Source organism: Daphnia magna, linkage group LG3 (genome assembly GCF_020631705.1).
Source record: "Daphnia magna isolate NIES linkage group LG3, ASM2063170v1.1, whole genome shotgun sequence".
NCBI lineage: Eukaryota > Metazoa > Arthropoda > Branchiopoda > Diplostraca > Daphniidae > Daphnia > Daphnia magna.
In genome coordinates, this window is record NC_059184.1 from 5,262,538 (window position 1) to 5,275,877 (window position 13,340).

The following is a 13,340-nucleotide window of genomic DNA, read 5'->3' on the forward strand; positions in this document are numbered from 1 at the left end:
CAAAAGAGCAATTAGCTACAAGATTGGACATCTATTGCGTAGATATATAGCGTGGAAGAATCTACCATTAAGGAAACATGTGTTTCCCTTCAGCCAATAGCCAACCGAAGGCTATATAACGCACATCGGTTGTTATTCAACGCGGAGGACATGGAATGGGCACCGCAAAGGTATATATACATACAGCACAACCGACACTATTTGTAACTTATTGGAGGGGTGGGCTTATTTCTTTTCTTTCTCGTTTAAGACAAACTTAAGTAGACCGCTTGGCATGAGAAATGGGGGATTTTTACAATCGTTGTGGCTGTCACTTGTTTCCTAACAGTTTCATAAATAAAAGGCTTAATGTTGTTTTTGATGACGCATTTCTTCTTCTTCTCCTTCTTTCTTTTTCTTTTATTTTTTAATAAGAAACGTCTCACGATTCTCCATCAGTACATAACTTACGACGCACTCCAAAAATATGTATACACACACACACACGCGCCGGATGAACGCACTGAACTGGAATTAGAGTTCCCCCCCTTAGAGCGTTAAAAAATCATCCCACCGACTTTATTGGGTGAGGAAAAATATATTAGCACGAAATTCCATTTCCGTCACATTTCCAAAAGCATTTGATTTAACGAGGAAAAACGACAAAACAAAATCGCTCGCATTTCTTTCGGCCCGCGCAGTTTTCATTCAAAGTTAACTGGTTTTCTTACATCGCTGCAGAACGCGTTTCGTAAAATGGGCCAATGTTTAATTAACTTTATATGGCAAAGGATTTATAGGTGACAGCAGTCGTTGCAAGATCGAAAACAAAAGCCGGCGTGAACGGGAGTGCGTTGAATCTCGAAAGGATAATCGTGTTAGCTTAAATTTCTTTCCCGTTCCACTGTACTGCAAGCTTATATGCTATCTCGAGTGTTAACAAGGATTAAAACAGAGTGTGCGACAGTGACAAGAGCCTTTGTTCCAGTCACGTTTCCTCGCCCGATGTGAGGAACTAATTGTGTAAAATACAAGTAGACTATTACATCTTTATCCGCTCGGATGATGAGTTGCAAGCTGCGACTCAAGTCACTCCACACGCCGATCACGCGAGAATCTCCGAACGCTTGATTCCCGTCACGAATAATCATCTTCCCCTAATAAACTATTAACATTCGAAAGCTGTAGCCACTGGGCCCTTCCAAGTGTCCAGCGAAGCGTATTCAAGTCGCATAATACGCTAATGTTATTCTATTTTTAAGGAGGACAACAACAAAAAAGGGGGAAAAGAAACAAACAAAACAAAAGGATCACAGATGTTTATCATGTGCAGTCACACGTTAAACAATAAGCAAACAAGCAAAGCCAATGAACAGATAGTCCTTGCAGTTGACCAGTTCGTGACAAAGGTCTTACGAAAACAGCTTGCGTCAGTTATGGCGATCTAGTCAAAGATATCGTTTAGAGATGGACTCCATGGCACTGGGAATTCAATGTGAATTCATGACGCATTCAACTAAAAATAGTTCTCATATTCTCAACTCATTTGTTGAGTATTCGATTTCTTTGACAATCCAGCAGGGATAGACAAAATTGAAAAAAACAAATGACAAAGAGGTTTCCTTTTGGGCTTTCTCCGAGACTATAAACGAGACAACCAATCGGAGGAAGTCTTTCTTGAAACCCAAAGCGCGAGTGACTTGGCGAAGTTTAGAAACGGAGATCAAGACGTGGGTCATGCAGGTCGGGGGATTATTATTTAAGCGGCAATATGCGTTGCTGGCCAAGCCCGCTTTCCTCTGCTGGATTGCCATTTCCAGTAAAGCTCAGCTGTTGTTTTTCAAGAATATCGTGCGGGTCCGCCCTCACGCTGTACAAGGTGCCGTGACAATATGAGACCCCCACTGTCGCCCTTCTAGCCACGCCTGTCCGTCTCTTTCTTTTCTTTTTTTTTTGGCCGGCGTACGTGTCTGTTTTCCCGCCTAGCACGCGCTTCCGACGTTCCGAGCCATTCTCTACGCGTCATTTATTCGATGTCGTTCCTATTCCATGGCTGCACACGGCAGATACGAGACAGGGAGTGGCATGAGGGCTATAGATAAAAAATAGGAAGAGGAGAGGCTAAAAACATGTATATATAGCCTAGTCAAGATCGGCCATTCAATTCATCCACAAGATAATCGAATTACGTGTTTATGTGTAGTAGTCCCACACCCGGCATACTGAGCGTTAAGATTTGTTGTTTTTTTTGTTTTTTTATCTTGGCCGCCGACCAACTTTCATTAACAGTATGATGCATCACGACTGAGGCAGTTTGGCTGGCGTTCCAGACTTGGAGTCGGTGGGGAAATGAGATCTCGTTGTATAGTATTAGACAGTCCTATATACCTATATGGTAGCCACGTAGTTATGTATGTTACGTATATATATATATACATATATATAGGCCAGCAGACGAAGGAAAGAAAGAGAGGGGAACAGAGATGTATCACGCTGCATTCGGTCATCCGTCATTCGATTCTCGACAGCCAGTTACACACATACAATGCATTCTGAATTACAGTTGAACGTGATTCAGAGCCTAGCCCCTGGCCAAATGGTCTGACAGTAAACTACCGGAAGAATACGAAAGTTGTGTGAAAGATTTGACGGCGTAAAAGAAAGGAAAACAAACCAAAACCCTTGCCTGTCACCGACGCAATGGGAGAGCCAAAATGCGCGTCTACAGAAAAATGGAAATGAAACTCTTGTCTGCACGCCAAGTATTGATCAGGAAGAATGCCAGGGACGCTCCCATTAGACCAAGTTTCATCGCCCAGACTGCGTGGCTCTTATTTGCCTCTCTCTGCCTTTCTTTCTTCGTGTTGTTGTTTTCCCTGCTTTTTTCTTTCGATGCTTTTCGTTTTGTTGTGGCACTGCATGTGTATACTTTGCGTGCCTGAACCAGCCTAAATAAACGACTAGTTTACTATCTATTCATGGGGTTATACGAGCGATTGAGCTCGCCGAAGCCTCCCCCCCCCCCCACCAGGTTGGCTGGCGTTTTGGCCGTTGTTGCATCACGCTCGCACGTGCACAGTACACACCTTGCACCTGGATTGATGGCTGCATCGTGTAGGCTATATACGTATAGAGCTATATAGTCGATGTTGCGATCCCCGGGACGGTAACCTCTGTTTCATTTTGGGTGCGATAAAATCACTCTGAACTTTAGCTGCAACTGGATGGCAAGTTTCCAAATTCTCGGCTGAGCCCATCTGTGACGATTTCTTGACTTTTCTAGCCTTTGAATGGGTTTTGAGAGCTCTCCTTTGAACTCAACTAATTCGTCAACGAGAAAACTGAAAATCACGTTGTTAACAGGCGCTGATGAACTTGCCCTATGCCTCCATTCTATTTAAATAAGAATGAAGAGACAAAAACAAAAAAGGGTTTTACGTACAACTCACGTTATTCTTTTTTTTTTTCTAAGATGGAAAACTAAAGATGGTGTGGAGGGTGCGTGATTTCCAGACGAATTACCTCTCGACTGATTACCATTTTAACATGGACTTCCAAATCATGTGGCGCGTGTAGCGAAATCTAACTAAAATGTATTGATTAAGGAAAAAACTAAAATAATCGGAATTAGAAAATTCAAATTTCGTGTCAGTCCCACTACAATTCATCATAATACAAAAAAAACAAAAAAAACAAAAAAACATTCGACGTTCAGGGCTCTGGAACTCCATCATCGATTTCCAGCGGGTGCATGTATGCAACAGTTCTGCAATGATGCGTGCTACTTTCCTCGACATACTTTTCTCCGTGTTTTGTGTGTGTTAAATTTCATTCCTCCTCCATTTCATTTCAAGTGAAACGCATAAGAAGATTGCGCATCGTTTTTGTCGGTTGAGGAGCGCATCAGAGATTGAAAAAAGAAAAAAACACCGCGGTTTCTTCGTTTACAAGCCGCACTAAAAGAAAAATAAATACATAAGAATAAAAGGAGAGAGAGAGAGAGAGAAGCTAAGTATTGCCCGCTGGTTCAACACAAATGGCGATGATTTTATAGCCGTTGGATTGGACACTCTCGGTCGTTTTTTTCTCTCCTCAGGTGTTTTTTTTTTTTCAAACCTTCTCTCACACCTGAAGGACGACGAATAAGGTAGGCCCCTTCAGCATTGCACAGCAACAATATCTCGATTTTTTTCCCCTCTTCTTTCCAATTCGTTTTGTCTTTTCCCTCTTTCAGTAAAACCCGAAAACTAGGGCTGTATATACAACAGGGGGATTCACATGGTCTTTTCCCTCTGTCTCTTTCTCTCTGTAGAATTGCAAATGGTCGGTTGATCAAAGGCAAAAGATGGTCGACCAAGATACATCGTCTAGATGAGCTCCTCCTTTCTTTGTCGCTTTGTCGGAGGGTTTGGAAGGAAACCTTTTCTTTTCACCACCGCCTCCTCCTTTTTTTTTTTTCCTTTCTTCTTCATCTTGTAGAACCAGAGTCGAGTGGTTTCCTTCCAGCGTTTTAATCTGCACTCCGACACCTTTTTTCTCCCTTCACTATCTCTTATCCGACACGACGAAATGTTTTCTTCATCGATGTCCGGTGGTGTTAAACGAATATTTTCTCGGTCCAGATATTTCCAGTTTGTTGCTATGACTACGTTTGTGTTATACGAGAACGCCGAGCCCTTAAAAAAAACGTATGAAAAATACATTTTCCTATTCTCATTAGGCACGACTAATTTGAAGCACATGTTAATTGTTAAAAAAAAGAAGAACAATTATTTTAACGAAAACGTGATCCATATCAAATTGAACTACGCTTTTATGCATGTCTTCGTCAAGTGGAAGCTTCTGAACAATAACTGTTTCAAACTACCAAACATGCGACTCACTATATTAATTCTGATACGGATTTTGTTGGAAATTATGTTGGGCCCGGGTTGGGCAATCAGCCACCATTTGCTTTTTTAGGGTTTGTCGATGGCTGTTTGTCGCGGTTGCAGGTGTCATTCGACAGTGTCAGATCGTGACTCGACAATCAATCGACACCTGAAGCCACCATAAAGCAATTCAACGAGATTGATCAGCATTACGATTGAGCCCTATTTCGGTTATACGATACCTTTGGGCCATATGCTGACTAAAATGTCGTTTTGATTCCATTCCTTGCGTGCTTGTAACATTTCTATTTTCCATTTCCTTTTTCTATTGGTGTTCTTATTATTCTCGTTTTGTCACCACACTTGATCGGAGAGGAATAATCGGTCAACACAATCTCATGGCCTGTCGTATGGGCAAGGAAAATTGCTTTTTTTTGTTCTCTGCCCCACACTCAAATCTAACGCGGATCATATAAACTTATCTGCTTGTAAATCGTGCCTGAAACTTCCGAATAACGGATCGCCATCTGATTTATTTCGCGTTCGGTGTATCGCTTTTTTTTGTCAGTACAAGAAACTTGTCAAAATTTGACATTTAGTTGGTCTATCACGTTTTTCACTTCTCTGGCATGCGTAGATTGGATGTGGCGTAGGAAGGCGTATTGAATAATTTTATATTTTTTAATGCTGCTGGAACTAGAAAATAGGGCAAACGCATACCACCTACCAGCCCAAATGCGTTTGGCTAGCCTTGACAACATGTAAAAAGCAAAATTTTGCGTTTGTTTGTTTTTCTGAAATTAAGACGTTCTGCCAAAGACGGTGTCTCAACTTTTCATACCTAATGCACTTCAATATATAGTTTTGTTAAAATTTTGTTTCCGTTTTTCAAGTCCTATTGTTTCTTCACGCCATCTAGCGGTTATTTGTTAAATAAACTTCACAAATGATTGTCGTATCCGTATAGAAAATTTCAGGAAATATGGGCTGTATATAAAATCTAATAACTTTAAAACTAATTCCTCCTCCCAAAAATCTTTTACTGGGTTTGTAGAAGAGAATTAGCTCTTTAATATAAGACAAAAACGGAAGAGGAGGGGATTATAGATAACTAACGGCAGCGATTTTTGCTAAAGCCATTTCCCCGTAAGCTCTGTGTTAAACACGGAAGCGGTTTTTGGGTAGTAAAAAGGTAGACGGAACTCATTTTTCGTGTGATTTTTCATCATTTTACAAGTTAGGGAAATAAAATTTGGCATGCATGTAGACCAATTAGTATCAAACAAAGTTCATTTTTTAAAATTTCTATTTTTTTGTATTTAATTAGACTAAATTACAATACAAAAATACACATATTTTATAATTGAAATTAATCATACTAAATATTAAAATTTCAAGGGAGGGTTTTAGGAGAACATGGCCAAGATTAATATTTATAAAGCTCATGTAGAAAACAAAACTTTGCAATTTGTTTTAGGTTAGATAGGCATTTTGGGCTATAAAAACCAGACTATCAGCCCCTTTGGTGAATCATCCCCCTCCCTAGAAGGGTGAGGACCACACCCATCGTAGCCCCTCTATGATGCAAGTCGTAAGAAGAATAAAAAATAACCAAAGTAAAATCGCACTCACATTTATGAAATGATTAATTTTTTGATAAATGAACTATATATTGTAAAAAATTTCGGTTAAAGTACTGAAAAACATTTTTTTTATCATAACGAGTTCTTAAGCTGCAAGTGAATTAAGCGCTGAAATTTTGTCAACGGTAATTTTCAAGGACTGAAGCATATAATCCAACCCGCTTGTCCCGATTGCTATGGCTATTGGGCCGTAAACCAGAATAGGTATCTCCGATGCAATACTCGGAAGATCTTCGACAATTGGTATGTCTATCGCCGTTTCTACGTTCTAGCGTCTCTAGCTCGCGTCTTCTACGCTCAATTTCGGCTAGAAGACCTGCCGAGTAATTCATCGGGAATTATCTGATTTGGGGCCCAAGAGCCATGTCACGATATAATTGGAAAGGTACACTCTCGGCTAACCCCAAGACCTGCGGGTGTTCATTAAAGGGTCCCAAGATTCCCCGCCAGGGTCGCTAGTATAGGAGGCCCTTCGCCTCTCGGGGGTATAGTAAAAATTGGGGTTTTTGTTCGTTATCTATAAAATTACCAATCAATGTGTCCAGAAATTGATTTCATTTAAGCTTAATTTAATTCCCTATCCTTAAATACCTAATTCATCTAGATTAGGCAATTATTTATATGTTAAATTTCTGATTGAAATTCACAATTATTTGAAATTTGCGCCTTTCGCAACATTGCCTATTTCATTATATTAAATACGTTTGTCTTCTCTCTAGTGCAGAATTCATTATAAATAGAATTCGTCAATATTTATTAAATGTATCCATTTTTAACAAAGGTGTAAAAGTTGCTGAATTCACAATTTCTTTGAATTAAGTCCTATTGTTTCTTCACGCCATCTAGCGGTTATTGTGTTAAATAAATTTCATAAATGATTGTCTATCCGGAATCGAACGATAGAGTGCCTTGGCTTAGACGTGACACTTCAACAATAATAGTGCGGATTTATGCGCTGCTCCAGCGTGAAAGAAAACTTTGTATTTAGTGTTCCTCCATCGTCCCTGCTTGCAAACTACAACCTTACCTTAACTTAATATCAAACTTTGTTTCCCACATCTCTAGCTTCACCAAAGTAGTTCTGCAACAGAAAAACATGTGGGTTATTATCCTATCAAGCTGTACGTTGAATCGTTGATGTCCTAAAATGTACATCCGCGTGACCTTTCACAAGCACCTTTTTCAGGTAATTACAATTGATTGTTTGGACTGATTGAAATCTAGTAGTCCTAGTGTGTTAAGCCTATGTTGATTCCTTGGCTTGATCATTGTTTTTTGACAGAATAGTTGTATAATTTTCAGCCAATTCCACAGCAGGAATAGCATATTGATGGCTGATCTAATTTTAGATGATTGATACTGATATTGACAGTTTGACCAAGTGTGGCCATGATGTCTGCAAATATTGCATGTTATCGGTGGGTAATGCTTATAGATGAAATAGTGAAAACAGGAAATCATAAAACGTATCATTTAAGAAGTTATTGCGATTTTAATTTTAGAAGAAAAAGGGTGGGCCGCCAGTGCCATCTATCAAACACAAATCGAGCCAAGTTGACAGTGCGTTGAGCCATCCGTAAAAATAAACACAAACAGAACTCCAATCTCAGTGCTGTAGGTTTCCACTTACAATACTTTGGAGGCATAATTGCTACCATGGTATAATAGTTTAGAGGTACGTTTACTCCTATCCCGCCAAAGTGTCGTCGTTTTCAGGAACGTAGGCGGCAGCACTTGTTCGTCGAAGTCGAACTTACATGGAAGGTATAGGGAAAAGTTGGGTTTTCCGCATTTTTGGGGAATATGTAATTAAGTTATAGCCTTAAAATATTTTTATTTTTATAGAAAAAAAAATTAGAAGTGCAGTCCATTTTGCCAAAATGTCTTAATCCTAAAGGGGAAAATTCTAGAATTTTTTGAAAAGGCTAGAAAGGGAAGAAAATTTGGCGCTTTGCCATGAAAAAGGATGCTGTTTCCAGAGTAGCTACTAGAGTCTAGGAGCTACTCTGGATCCGTTTCATCTAAAAATTGATTAATTGAGTGGGAAACTAATATTTATTTGGAATTAGCTTCTCATTTTGGTTGTAATAGGTTAAGTTTTATTGAATTCCAAGTCAAAATTGCCGAATTTTTATGCAATAAGTCGGTCTTAAAATGTCGGGCTTAATTAATAAAGTAATACTAGATATCTTATCAATAGATGGCTACACTGTTTAGTGGATCGTCTGCAATGGAAATTCACCGCTCATTAGATGAAGCCTAGTGTTAGCTGTTAGGGATTTGAGACGTGTTCAGCGAGAAGTTAATGAATGTTCAGTGCGTACCGTTTCAAACTTTATTTTTTTACTTAATTTTTTGTATTCTTAAATTAGCAGGAGAAACCTAAAGTTGGAGGATGAAACATTTGTTTCTCGTTACTAGTTTTGTAAAACAAATGGTAAATTGGTAAAATGAAACAACATGTGAATTATTACTTTAAATAAATTGTTTTCAAAAGTGGAGATTGATTTTAAATCTTCAGCTTCACAGGCAGACACCCATCCACAAAGCCATGGGTGATATATGATATTCACAGCGGGCATGACTGCATTGTAAATTAGTATAACTTTTACAAAGCCAATCAGGTATATCAAAAATGGCATTTTTTAAATTTTCTATATAGAATTATGTTGCTTCTTTGCTTCATTGGACAGCAGATTAAGATCACGTTTCTACTGTGAAAGAGACCATGTGCCTCAATGAAAATTGCTATCTCTGTTTTCAACATCAGACCTCCCCAGTGTGTCATTCTGATGCAGACCTCTTGAAATCAACTTGAATGTTTTAAAACATCTCAGGAAAAAGCTGAAGTTTTAGGTCTGTCGGTTTTTTTTTGCTTGTAAACCCACAATTAAAACTAATTGAAGTGCAATTTATTGTCTTGTTTGCAGAGTTATTAGAAAAGTCGTCGTGTTTTGGTTAGAGTTTCTTTGCCGTCCGATGCTTCAATTGGAATGATGTTCACCTCCTCGACGTCATTACTCACGTAATTTAATATCTTGTTGCTTCGAAAAAAGTTGTATTTATCTTGAATTTTAAAATGAAAACTTTGATGTATTATTCTTATTTCGAGGTTATATCGATCCGCAAAGGTAAATCGGATGAGGGTATTCTTTTCCTTGATATAAGAACGGAAATTTAAGCATTAGAACATCCTCGTCTAATCAGATCAAATGCACGACGTATCCCCCTCGTCCGGCAACTACCATCCAACAACGCATCCATCAACAGAATGTTTATGGGTCAATGATTATATCGTCGTCATAATGAAATCAGTGGTTCGACCCCCATGAGAGAAGACTGGTTGAACTAAACATGATATATGTTGATGATTCATGTTATCGTTACCGTTTACGACTGAAAATCATGACATAAATTTTTATTCTACAGAATTTCAATTTTTTAAATGTCCACATGTTGCAACTACATTATATAGAAATACAGTCAATTTGCAAGGTGTCTCATGGCTCTATGGTTGAGCACCGGTGTGGTATGCTTATAGTCGAAGGTTCGATTGCCGACAGAGTCAAATTGTTATAAGGTTACGAATTAGTCAATGAAATTTGTACACGCAACGGTAAGCATTTTCAATTAGTGTGTAATCCTGAAATATCCCAAGATGAATGCGAAATAAGACAGAGAATATAATAGCGGTAAAACGATCAAATGCTTTTTATGTCCAATTTCACCTAGGTACAGCAATGTGCAAGAGCAGTAGATTTCATAATAATATTAGTTGTAGCTCAGTGGTAGAGCATTGACTGTATAAGCTAAAGGTAGTGGGTTCGATCCCCAAGCAGCACATGTTAAATAAATGAGTACTCAATTAGAAAGTGTCTTAAACGACAATGTCAATTAATACATGTGGAGTATGTGCAACTAGAATCAATGAAATTTAAATCTAATTTCATGCATGAAGTGAAACAACACAAAATTAATATTTTTAAATATTTGTATTGTTTAAGTAGTAGTTAGTAGTTTAAGACAGTGTCTCCGCTTGCCATTAACCAAGACAAGCCGAGACACTGCCTCAATTGAATTTGAACCCCCGGGGAGATTACCCGGGGCGTGGCTAAGAGAAGCCGGAAAAGGATGGAAGGTTTCGGACAAGTTTTTACGTGAGCGATTAACCGTTAATTCGGATTTGTGGGTAGCCTCTTCGCCCTCCAATGATATCATAGAACTTGAGGACCCCCACGTCCCCTTTCCGGACAGCGCACTCACAACCTTTGCTGCTGATCACAGTAGGGGCATGACCCCCTACGGGCTTATCATAAGTCAAGGGGAAACGGGGCCACAGAAAAGAAGGAAGCCCAGATATGCACTTCAATTTATAAAAATAACTTATTTTAACTTTGAGATGAATCAGCGACTAAAAGTAACGTTTAGGTAGCGTTCTTCAAAATTTCCACATACGCTTCCAACTGTTATCATTTTAAAATCTCGTTTAACTTGATGTCTCTTTTGATTCAGCATGATTATTAACCTATGTAAAGGAAACGAAACATGGATCAGCATATAAAAGTTTGTCTATCAATTTGTATTTAATAGAGTATTCAATAGTATTACCTCTCGTTCTGGGGAACTAATGGTATTCATTGTATTCAGCTAATGGTTTGACATGACAGTACGTTGCATCCTGCTCATCAGATCTCTTTGAATTTTTAACATTAATCTTGCATGGAAATCGTCGAGTCGGCATTTTCGTCGAGAGAGCCATTTTCGTTGAGACACAGCATGATCTCTTTCACAGTAGACGCGTGATCTAAATCTGCTGTCCAATGAAGCAAAGAAGCAACATAATTCTACATAGAAAATTCAAAAATGCCATTTTTGTTATACCTGTTTGGCTTTGTAAAAGTGATACCAATTTACAACGTAGTCGTGCACGCTGTGAATATCATCTATCACCCAGGGCTTTGTGGATGGGTGTCTGCATGGGAAGCTGAAGATTTGGAAACAATCTCCCCTTTTGAAAACAATTTATTTAAAGTAATAGGTCACATGTTGTTTCATTTTACCAATTTACCATTTGTTTTACAAAGCTAGCAACAGGAGACAAATGTTTCATCCTCCAACTTTAGGTTTCTCCTGCTAATTTAAGAATACCAAAAAATTCCCTTTATTAACATGATTACACTTTTGTCAAATACTTTAACAACTTTTTAAAATCTTTCCAATGACACTTGGTTGGCATCAAGACATCCTATGTTCCTTGTTCCAAGAAGCAGGAAAATATTTCCGATAAAAGAGTCATCTAAAGAAAGTCCACAGCTGCAAATTTCCTTAAGGGAAGAGTATTTTTATACTGTGTAGTCCTATGTTCAAAAACTGTTTAGCTGATATAAATATGTGTCATAGATTTGCATATGAAAGCCCCACGTATAAATCAAAATAACGGTTGATAGGTCATTTCAAGATTGCTTACATGTTGCCGGCATTGAGCAGATTAGCACAATAAGCAGACTTTTTCAACTGCCTATTTTTGCACACTGTAGGACTGGGGACTGCAGATAGGAAATGCACCTAACGATATAAAAGCATTATCTGACAGCAAAAAAAAACTGAAAGAAATAACATGCAAATATACTGTACTGTACATTCAAATGACGTTTTGTGAAAAATCAACTTTCAAACAATCGTGTGTCGTGCAAAAGTGTCCCTCAGGTTGGTACGAAAAAATGGCAAATTTCCGTGTCTTGACGAGTAGCAAAAAGAATATTTAAAACGGAACGCACTGAACATTCATTAACTCCTCGCTGAACACGTCTCAAATCCCTAACAGCTAACACTAGGCTTCATCTAATGAGCGGTGAATTTCCATTGCAGACGATCCACTAAACAGTGTAGCCATCTATTGATAAGATATCTAGTATTACTTTATTAATTAAGCCCGACATTTTAAGACCGACTTATTGCATAAAAATTCGGCAATTTTGACTTGGAATTCAATAAAACTTAACCTATTACAACCAAAATGAGAAGCTAATTTCGAATAAATATTAGTTTCCCACTCAATTAATCGATTTTTGGATGAAACGGATCCAGAGTACCTACTAGAGTAGCAAACACTTGGAATTAGAAAAATCCCAAAACTAAGTTTTAAAAAGGGAATCACTTTGTTTGTTTTTTTGTTGTTTTTTTAACAGGTGGTTTTACGAGAAAACCAACAACTTTATCGAAATTAACGTTCAATTTGGATTAGGCCTAGTGATTTTTGTCAAATTCTATGAGATGTTGTTTTTCGCAGATTTTGACAAAAGTGGGAAGGCTATACCCTTCCCACTTTTTCATTTTTGGCCAAATTTCAACTTTCGCTTAAAATACATGATTTCAATTCAGAATTGAATACTAATCACGGAAATCAAGTTTATTTTTCAATTGGCCTTATATTTTTTTTAAACTTAACGTAAACAACAAAATATAAAGTTGGAGTAGTAACAATACTTTATTTTCGTTTTTTTAAAAATCGGCTATTTTAACGAGGAAACCATTTACTTAATCAAAATTAGTGGTCAGTTTTGATTACATTGTATGTTTCTTTTTTCTCCAACGCTATCGAAAACTTCGCGAACAGCGGGAGCCGTTGAGTGTAATCAGGGCATTTTGTACGGTTGCCACGACTCAAGAGCAACTACAGCCCAACCCTATCGTGCTAGTAAATGATTTCAATCCAGAATTTAATGCTTATCACGGAAATCAAGTTCATTTTCAATTGGGCTTACAGATTTTTTTATTAAACGTCAAAATCAAAATTTTAAGTTTTGGCGCTAACAGCACATTGTTGTCTTTTTTTTTAAATCGGCTG

The 13,340-nt window shown here is 38.1% G+C and overlaps 2 long non-coding RNA genes across 17 annotated transcripts; one reads left to right on the forward strand and one right to left on the reverse strand.

Moving 5' to 3' along the window:
• Positions 1-7,393: 7,393 nt before the first annotated feature.
• Positions 7,394-9,988, forward strand: LOC116934558. 11 transcript variants are annotated; one of them, XR_006644074.1, is made up of 7 exons: positions 7,394-7,679; positions 7,781-7,911; positions 7,996-8,107; positions 8,162-8,257; positions 8,694-9,117; positions 9,190-9,349; positions 9,424-9,988. It is a non-coding gene; the product is annotated as an uncharacterized LOC116934558 (long non-coding RNA). The 11 variants fall into 11 exon arrangements; XR_006644070.1 differs by having other exon boundaries at positions 7,996-8,930; positions 8,991-9,117; XR_006644075.1 differs by having other exon boundaries at positions 7,996-8,930; positions 9,015-9,117; positions 9,187-9,349.
• Positions 9,989-10,970: 982 nt separating this feature from the next.
• LOC116919896 lies at positions 10,971-12,743 on the reverse strand. 6 transcript variants are annotated; one of them, XR_006644177.1, is made up of 7 exons: positions 12,133-12,735; positions 11,961-12,058; positions 11,695-11,850; positions 11,562-11,652; positions 11,375-11,501; positions 11,102-11,303; positions 10,971-11,018 (listed from the first exon to the last, which is right to left on the reverse strand). It is a non-coding gene; the product is annotated as an uncharacterized LOC116919896 (long non-coding RNA). The 6 variants fall into 6 exon arrangements; XR_006644178.1 differs by having other exon boundaries at positions 11,562-11,623; positions 12,133-12,734; XR_004392072.2 differs by having other exon boundaries at positions 11,562-11,626; positions 12,133-12,732.
• Between the last annotated feature and the right edge of the window lie 597 nt (positions 12,744-13,340).